General features: G+C 34.1%; 1 protein-coding gene across 2 annotated transcripts in view; it reads right to left on the bottom strand.

Moving 5' to 3' along the window:
* Positions 1 to 10000, bottom strand: part of LOC137630091 (protein Star-like) — a 66469-nt gene that overhangs the window by 29269 nt on the left and 27200 nt on the right. The window contains exon 1 of one of the 2 annotated variants that reach the window (XM_068361573.1): positions 8554 to 8720. The exons of the other annotated variant lie outside the window; for it this stretch is intronic. The gene's annotated coding sequence lies outside the window, so the exon portion shown is untranslated. Of the gene's footprint in view, positions 1 to 8553; positions 8721 to 10000 lie in introns of those variants that run through there. 2 annotated transcript variants of the gene reach the window in all.

Below are 10000 nucleotides of genomic sequence, written 5' to 3'. Positions count from 1 at the left end.
TAAAATGCATGATAAACGGAGTAGAAAAGGTACAAGAAATACCAGGCTATTGAACGTAGATTCGGGAACAGGTGGTTCTTCCATGATTTTACAGGTAAATTGTGAAATATGTGCGTGACCTCGTATGAATCCGTCCTATGTAATGGAAAAATGGTTTGATGTTGAAACAGGAATAAGGGAACAGCGCATCAACAAATAAACTGTTAAGATTGCAATGATAGTTATAAAAGATCCTAAAATATAAAATCTTCTAAGTTACAGGGAATGTTATATATCGTATTATGATAACTTATTATCAAATGATATAGCAAACAACCTAGAATGAGAGAGAGAGAGAGAGAGAGAGAGAGAGAGAGAGAGAGAGAGAGAGAGAGAGAGAGAGAGAGAGAGAGAGAGAGAGAGAGAGAGAGAGAGAGAGAGTTTGAACGGTATAGAGTAAAAAGGATATACAGTAATTATAAGCATGTTTAAATGCCTAGGCTAATTTAAACAACTGGCGGGTTACCATTATCATACATCCACAAAAATAGAAAAAAATATATAAGTCTTTAAAAGTGCCATTCCTTAGGAAGGATACTGGATTGTGGAACCTAGTACCAACGTAAAACAAATGAACCTTAACGTATTATTTCCCATACAGCTCGTTTAAGCTTTTAAAGGTCACTCATGAATGATAGAGGCAAGGAACAGTGAAAATATCATAACAGAACATTGCCCTAGAGACTGACCATATAGACATATGATAAGAACCCAAGATAGTTACAGGGAGAGCAAACATGGCGACTCCTCGTAGGTATTTCACATATAAATTCTCAATTCGAGAGCTTAAGATGTCAAAATGTCAGAAAACCTCAATTCAATCAATCCAGCTCAATTCGACATGGATAATAATAATAATAATAATAATAATAATAATAATAATAATAATAATAATAATAATAATAATAATAATAATAATAATAATGATGATGATGATGATAATCAAAGATGATACTTATCAGGCGTAACTAAGCAGTAAACATGAGTAATGAAAAGGGGAAATGATGAATGGAAAATAGTAGTACACTCCTCTCTCTCCTCACACATCTGAGCACTCTAAGCATGCTACGCAAATTCCCGTCTCCGTCAGGGTTGCAGACTCGCTATGATAAGCAGCTCTTCTGGGAGAGGGACACTCCGAAACCAAACCAAAGTTTTCCAGTCTTGATTAGTGCCATGGATGTTCAACATCATGGACAGCGAGTTGTTTAATAGGTCAGAAAGAAAAGCAGTGGATGAACTACTTCAATTGTGAGATGATGAAAAAAGTATTACAATAGTTTGAAAGAGTTTACAAGAATGGAGAGATAAGAATGATCATGAGTTACTATGCTAAAGAAATGTGAAATATTGTGAAAAACAATTAATGTTATAATGGAGGGTGAAAGAATAGCAGTGGTGGATTTATATAAGAATTACCCGTCGCTACTGGGAGGAAGGACGCTGGTGAATGGTACAATACATGAACATACGCTACCGAGGTCTACCCCAGAAAGCCAAAACATAGTAAAAAGAAGAAGGCAACCGTGCTTACCAACGATGGTCGTGGCTTACCCCATACAAATGGGATAAATCACGTTAAAAGAAGAAGACAATAGAGAGAGAGAACGGGCTAGTTATAGATTACATTAAGATATGGAAGAGACTTCGTTCCTGTATATGAAGGAATGCTCGAGCTAACTCTCCTTTAAGGAAAAGAAGTGTAGATTTTACAAATATAAACAGTAAGGTTGGAATGAATGGTTTTGTGTAACGTATGCGGTGTAAAATTGGAGAAAGGATTGATCAATGATTAGGAACAAGATAAGCATCAAATAGTGTTCGTTAACGATTCACTAATTATATTTAAAGGATGAATATGACAGTAACTATTCTATAATTTCCCAGGACCAACGCTTGAAGCGCACACATTTTATATATATATATATATATATATATATATATATATATATATATATATATATATATATATATATATATATATGTATGTATATATATATATATATATATATATATATATATATATGTATATATATATATATATATATATATATATATATATATATATATATATATATATGTGTGTGTGTGTGTGTGTGTGTTGATATATAATTATTACTAGCCAAGCTATAATCCTGGTTGGAAAAGCAGGATGTTACAAACCCTTGGGGTCCTACATGGAGAGTACCTTAGTGAGGAAAAGGGAATAGCAAACAAACTATATATAAGTAATGAATAAAAGATAAAATATTTTAAGATCAGTAATAATGTTAAAATAAATCAGTCATATATAAACTATAAAACGAGACTTAATGTCAACTTGTTCTACAGAAAATATTTTACCAAACACTTAAACTTCTTAAGTTACAATGAATCATAAGCCTGACAAGGCAGACCATTCCAAAAATATGGTTACAGCTGGAATAAAACTTCTAGAACACGAACACAAGCACGCGCACACACACACACACACACACACATATATATATATATATATATATATATATATATATATATATATATATATATATATATATACACATATATATCTATATATCTATATATATATATATATATATATATATATATATATATATATATATATATATATATATATATATATATATATATACACACACACAGGTGTGTGTGTGTTATATGAGGGGGGGAGGGTGGCACTGGGCTTACATTCTGGAGGCTCACAGATTAACCTTTGCCTACCCCATCAGGTCCTTCTAGGTATGAATGGGTACAGTATCATATTCAGCTGAGGACAGATCAAGAAAGGTCGTGAGTGTAGCAACTGTAAACCCGAAAACTAGCGGGACCTGTGGGGGCTGGCCTTTTTTTTTTTTTTTTTTTTTTTTTTTTTCACCTGCTATACTTGGAAAGGGTTCTTTCCTGGTCCTGTTACCAAAGAAAAAACCATGCACCATGTAGGCCATTACAAATGGCCGTAGACATTCTTAAGTATTTAGAGTGACATATAACGTATTCCACCCTGTCAAAGCACTTAGAAAACAAGTCTTCAACTTCTTGAAAGCCTTAATATCATTAATTCTTCTTATATTTAGTGGACGCATATTATACATCCTTGGGGCCATATATTTGGAAGCTCTAGAACCTACAGTAGAGGTGAATCTTACCTACAATATCTTGAAACTATTCACGTGTCGACACGATTTGTTGGCTACGCTGTGTAACAATTCTCTTATATATTTCGGACGTTCGGTTCTGATAACTTGATGAATCATATCTCATACTCTATACTGCCTTTGATATTCAGCCAGTATAATTCAATTAGCATAGGAGTCATCCTTTCTCGGGGTGGGAAATTTTTATCAATCTTGCTTCCTTTGTTTATCATGTTTTGTAACTTCTTAAGTTACACTTTGGGTAGGTTGTGATAGAAAGTTACAATAGTCAACCATGGCAATAACACAGTTTATCACAAGTTTCTATACAGAACATTCTTCCAGATATTTGTTTACAAAAGTAATGCTCTAAGATGATAACCAGTGATTCTTACTACATAATTTATTTGAGCACTGAGAGACAAATTACGATTCAGTGCTACACCTGGGTCACAAATTCGGCTACATATCGAAACCTGTGACATTATTATTATTATTATTATCATTATTAAATGCTAAGCTACAACCCTAGTTGGAAAAGCGAGATACTATGAGCCCAGGGGCTCCAAAAGGGAAAATAGCCCAGTGAGGAAAGGAAATAAAGAAAAATAAAATATTTTATGTAGAGTAACAATATTAAAATAAATATTTCCTATAAAAACTATAAAAACTTTAACAAAAGAAGAGGAATAGAAACTAGATAGAAGTGTGCCCGAGTGTACCCTCAATCAAGAGAACTCTAACCCAAGACAGTGGAAGGCCATGGTACAGAGGCTATGGCACTACCCAAGACTAGAGAACAATGGTTTGATTTTGGAGTGTCCTTCTCCTAGAAGAGCTGCTTACATCAGGGTTTTCATAAACAACCCTTTTCTTGGCATCTTTGAGAATTAGAATGACTTGCCTGCTTTTCTTTTATCGTTACCAGCTTTCATTGCGTGCCTGCAAAAAGCTTCTGTCTAGATCTTGTTTCCATCAACTAATCAGGTAAATCAGGATTTTAAAAAATAGCTGGATTTGTTGTGAGTGTCTTCCATATTTGGAGAACCTTGGTCATTAATATTCATGTGGATATCACCAAGTTTCTTAGATCATTTTCCTTTCCTACCACCATAAACTTATTTTAATTTAGTTTTAGTTGTTTAATTGTCGGTTTCATTTCAATTTCGTTTTAGTTGTTTAATTTTCATCCATTTCCTAACGTAGTAAGAATGTGAGCAGAGAAGTAAAATTGTGTATCATCTGCAAATTGCTTGAACTTCACTCCATGGCTCGTAATTTTGATAGACCAATTGTTTAGATACAAAATAAGATAGGGTCTAGTACACTTCTGAGGTACCTCACTGCTTTTAGATACAAAACAGGATAGGGTCTAGTACACTTCTGAGGTACCTCACTGCTTTTAGATACAAAACAGGATAGGGTCTAGTACACTTCTGAGGTACCTCACTGCTTTTAGATACAAAACAGGATAGGGTCTAGTACACTTCTGAGGTACCTCTCTGCTTGATAGTTCATATGATGAGCAAGTTTCCAAATCGTACACAGTACTGTAATATCTGCCAACCAAGTAATCTTTTAGATACTCAAAAGCTTCTATTGTATACCAGTGGATCGTAAATTTTTAAGCAGCAGTTCAAGCACAACTGTGTTAAAATCAGCACTACGACCAAGTAAAATCAGGATGCCACAGTTGCCCTTCATCATTTCCCGTAGATCACTTTACCTACAACATAGTAGACCCCATAGCAGATTTAATATAATTATCTGCATACTGACTGGCTATCCGGTATCACTTCGATTTTTTTTTCGAGATTACTAACTATAGTCCATTTCTTTTAATGATGCATATTTGCACCGACTCGCGGCGGTGCCCTTTTAGCTTGGAAAAGTTTCCTGATCGCTGATTGGTTAGATTTATCTTGTCCAACCAATCAGCAATCCGGAAACTTTTCCGAGCTAAAAGGGCACCCCTGCGAGTCGGTGCAAATATGCATCGCTAAAAGAAATGGACTATAGTTGTTCAAGAATTACAAATTTTCAAACTTTTAACATAAAAGGATAGATTAGCGATATGGCTGTATGAAGCCGAGTCCTGATAATAGCGGGCACATTTCAAAACTCATGTAACAATAGTCACTTTCTCAGATTTAAGATGAATTTGAGAAGAACATTCGGTCGTTTTAATTCTTTCAATCTGCCTTGTTTCCAGTATTGTTCTCCTGTCTAGTCTTCAGCTGTTGATTCTCATCTTAATTTGTTGCATAAAAACTTATCTATCAAATTTCTTATTCATGACCATGATAATCTCTGGCCCCATCGTTCATTTAGTTATGTATGTTGCGCATGATTTTTCATAATTCTGACCATCCTTTGCAATTGGTTCTTCCCAGACTGTACAAAGTATAGGCATGCAATTAGTTCTAAGTCTTGCCTATTCCACCATAAGGCTCAATACCACACAGTATTCTAGAAGTTTTATTCCAGCTGTGACCAAATTGCGAAATGCCTTTCCTAATTGGTGGAACTTCAGAAGTTCAAACTTGCAGCGAATGTCTCCCTGTTGAACAGGCGGACATGAGTCTCTCTTCATAGTTTATAAATGACATATCTATTTCCACATTGTTACTGACCTAATATGCTACATTCTATATTAATTACTTATATAATTTACTTATTACCATATTTCCTTTCCTCCTCGTTTGAACCCTGGGCTTATAACATCCTGCTTTTCCAATTAGAGTTGTTGCTTAACTAGTAATAATGATAACAACAACAACAGCAACAACAACAACAATAATAATAATAATAATAATAACAGTTAATCCCTGCAAGTTGCATTACTCTACGGTTAATATTGTGACCAGTAAACTGTTCACAAACACACAAAGAGAGGCGAAAACATAACCTCCTTCCGACTTCGATGGCGGAGGTAATTACATTCATTAATACTAGACTACTGTTGAAATTATGTTTGCATGACTAGAAAAGTGTTCTTCTATTTCTTCGGCTATTGGTATCGGGTCAAACGCACAATCTGTTTTCTAAGACCGAGTAATCATGATGACTTAAAAAAAGGCAAAATAAGTGTAAAAAAATAAACATACATAGATACATATACATATAATATGCATATATAAATATATATATATATATATATATATATATATATATATATATATATATACATGTATATATATATATATATATATATATATATATATATATATATATATATATATACACACACATGTTCCTGAAACGCTAAACGATAATAACTCGGAAAACAACACTCCCAAAAATTGCCCAAACTAGCATGTCGTAGTTAAGAAAGGAGGAAAGGGTGGGAAGGGTTGAAACTGTGTGTATATCCGTCATTTTTGACGGGTCGCTTACACTACTAGTAGTAGTAGTAGTACAAATGCACAATTACGGAGAATAATAAAGGAAGGAGTAAGGAAGCTGTTACACAATAGACGTTACTATTCACTCAATCAAATCACTTCATACCATAAGCGAGCACTTCGACTACCTCAAGGACCACTCTAGTTACTCTTAGTAAAAGTGACATGTGTAATACAACCCACTTCTAAAATTAATCTTACCAATCAAAAGTTTGTAACTATACGCTATAGGTGTAACAAACTAAAACACCACTACTATAGCCTACCTCACTTCTACAGTATTGATTAGAGTTATAATGTCTGCTGGGAACATATCGAGTAGACGTCGTTGTATTCTTCCCTCTTGTAATATACCAGAATTTATTAATTTAATAATCTTAATGATCAAAGAAATGGCAGAATTTCATTTAATTACGAGAAAAAGAACAACTTGGACTAGTTACTAACAGGGTATTTACGGGCGATATTCTCTAAAAAACGATGTTCAAGTGAAAATATTGCAGACTTGAACAGTGAATCTCGAAATTGGTCATTTAGTTTTGCTTACTTGTTTACAATGTCCACACTGTCATGTCGTTCGGTTGCAGAATCCAGATTTCGAAGATGCTAGTTTTTAATAGATGTAAATATGTCTTGGGAATTATGTCAATGAAGACTATAACAAAACTGTGGGCTGTGGTTATTAAAACATATGATTTCCAGTTAGCTTGTTTAAAAAGATCTAATGACATCTCACAATTATAAGAGAATCACAACAATCAATAAGTGCATTAGTTAATACATTAAATGAAGTTCCTCTCATAAACAACTAAAATAACTTATCTTGTTCTTTTAAACATTAAAAAAGTGAAATTTGGAAAACTAGCAAACAAGGAAGTTTAAAGAAAACCTTATCTGGTGATTATTGGAGGAGTACCTTATATAGTAAGAAACGATATTTAAATTCAAGTCAAAATTTCCTGTATATATATACGATTAGGATTTCCAATAAGTCGTTTGTTACTGTGAAAAAATACACAAGAACTGTTTTTCAATGTAGTTGTCTTCTATTAGCTATATTTTAACAACCGAACGCCTTAGACTATTGAGCAAGTGAAAATAAGAAATGTCCACGCAAATTGTATAAAATACTAAGTATTTTTTTAACATGACAACGATAAATAGCTTAAGACCTCTTTAGACAAAATCAATTTTGATTCCATACCTTATTCATACATAAATCAGTAACAGCGTAATACCACTAATATGCTTATGGCAACATAATTCCGTAATCAATACCAGTAGGTTCATATTGTCCTGAATGTAGTACATGCAATACCCTACCTGATACATGCTATGATATCGGCAATACCCTACCTGATACATGCTATGATATCGGCAATACCCTACCTGATACATGCTATGATATCGGCATTACCCTACCTGATACATGCTATGATATCGGCAATACCCTACCTGTTACATGCTATGATATCGGCAATACCCTACCTAATACTGTAAATGCTATGATATAGTATTCAATTTCCCTAAAAAATGTGGCCCAGATAATAACAGAATCCAAGGAAAATAAATTAATAAATCAATGGGCAATTTGTAGATCGGGGGAACCCTGCCACAATCGTATACAGATTAAAAAAAAAAGAAAATAAGAAAAAAAAACTAAAAGCGGAAGTCACAACTTTAGAACCAGCTTTCCCCCACGAGTCAACTCACAAGATCCTCACCTTTTACACTGACAACAGCCGATCGGTCGGTAGAAAATATCCTTTTCAATCGCCAGTCTTTAAGAAACGTTCAAGAAACACTATAACGAATGTCATCTTACATTTGAATTTGCAATAGGCTCCCGGTTAATCGATTTTACTTGGTTTGTTTCCAAAATGAGAGGTTACAAATCTTCAATCACAAGCAAATTATAGCGAAAACGGGGCAAATATAAACAATATTCCGTACAAAAAACTTCTCGGAGTACTCACGATAACATTCCCGTGTTCAGCTTCCGAAATTACATGGCCAGTTGTGTTATTTATCACAAAACAAAGGTAAAAATCACGCTGTTTTTTGGCAACACACAACTCGTGTACTATCTTCCAGGCCACTCCAGCTTTCATCGTATGTTTACCTGCGGCCCGTCTGGAATCGAAAGAGGAAAACTACTTAACGCTGGCATTTTTAGTACGAAAATCCTCTAATATATAGCGAGACTCTCGACTCTATGTTCTGTTACAATAAGGCGATTGAAACAGACGCCGTACTGTGAGCGCTAGAGAAGCTACTCAAAGAAAACGGATGAGTGAATTTTTATGGGTAACGCTAATAGTTCTTTTACAGCTTTTTCCTCGCATCTTTTTATTTTCTTCTTTTTAAGGGCCTTCATTTACTCACGCATTTCTTTAAAAAAAAAACTTACAATTTTCTCCACATGAACTGAAATATTTATTCATATTCATATTTTAAACGATACCAAAGAAATTAGATGTCAAAAAATTATTTTAAAAACGAAAATTCTCTCGTAACAAATAAAGAGACTAGACGGCTGTGACAGCTAAATCTTAATAGAATAATCTATATCTTTGAATAGCTGAAAATGGAGGAAATTAGTCCAAAATGTCTTCAAAAGCTTTGTTTCTTATTAATTTCCTCGAATGATTTAAACATACCTAACTTATAGAACACTCCGATTCATACATACACATTAGAACACACACACACATACAGTACAAATATATACATATATACACACACACACACACACACACACACATATATATATATATATATATATATATTATATATATATACAGCCGTTTCTAGTTCATTGCAGAACAAAGTCCTCGAACATTTTTATGTCTGGGGTTTGGCTAGTTTTTATCGATGAGCAGGCCAACTACGGACTGGTAATGGTGGGAGACTTTTGTATAACTACTCACAGGAAACCAACCTAGTATGGGTGCCCTGACTAGTACAGCTGTGCTGATCATAGTGGTACACAAGCCATTTCACCACGTGAACTACTGTATATAGGCCTAGAAGAGATAAGATACGGAATGAAGTAATTAGGGGTACCACAGGAGTTAGAAAACTATCAGATAAGATCCAAGAAAGTAGACTGAGGTGGTACGGTCATGTCATGAGATGAGATGAACAGTATATTGGGAGGAGAGTGATGGAAATGGAGGTACAGGGAACGAGAAGGAGAGGGAGATCAAAGCGAAGGTGGGTGGACTGTATCAAGGATGACCTTCGATCAAAGGGATTATTAAGCGGTGATGAGGTGTGGGACAGAGGTAGATGGAGAAAGCTGACCAGAAACATCGACCCCACATAGAATTGGGAAAAGATGTAGACAAAGAAGAATATATATATATATATATATATATATATATATATATATATATATATATATATATATATATATATATA

This window comes from Palaemon carinicauda, chromosome 38 (genome assembly GCF_036898095.1).
Source record: "Palaemon carinicauda isolate YSFRI2023 chromosome 38, ASM3689809v2, whole genome shotgun sequence".
In the NCBI taxonomy this organism is placed as follows: domain Eukaryota; kingdom Metazoa; phylum Arthropoda; class Malacostraca; order Decapoda; family Palaemonidae; genus Palaemon; species Palaemon carinicauda.
This window is presented reverse-complemented; position numbering and strand designations above follow the sequence as displayed.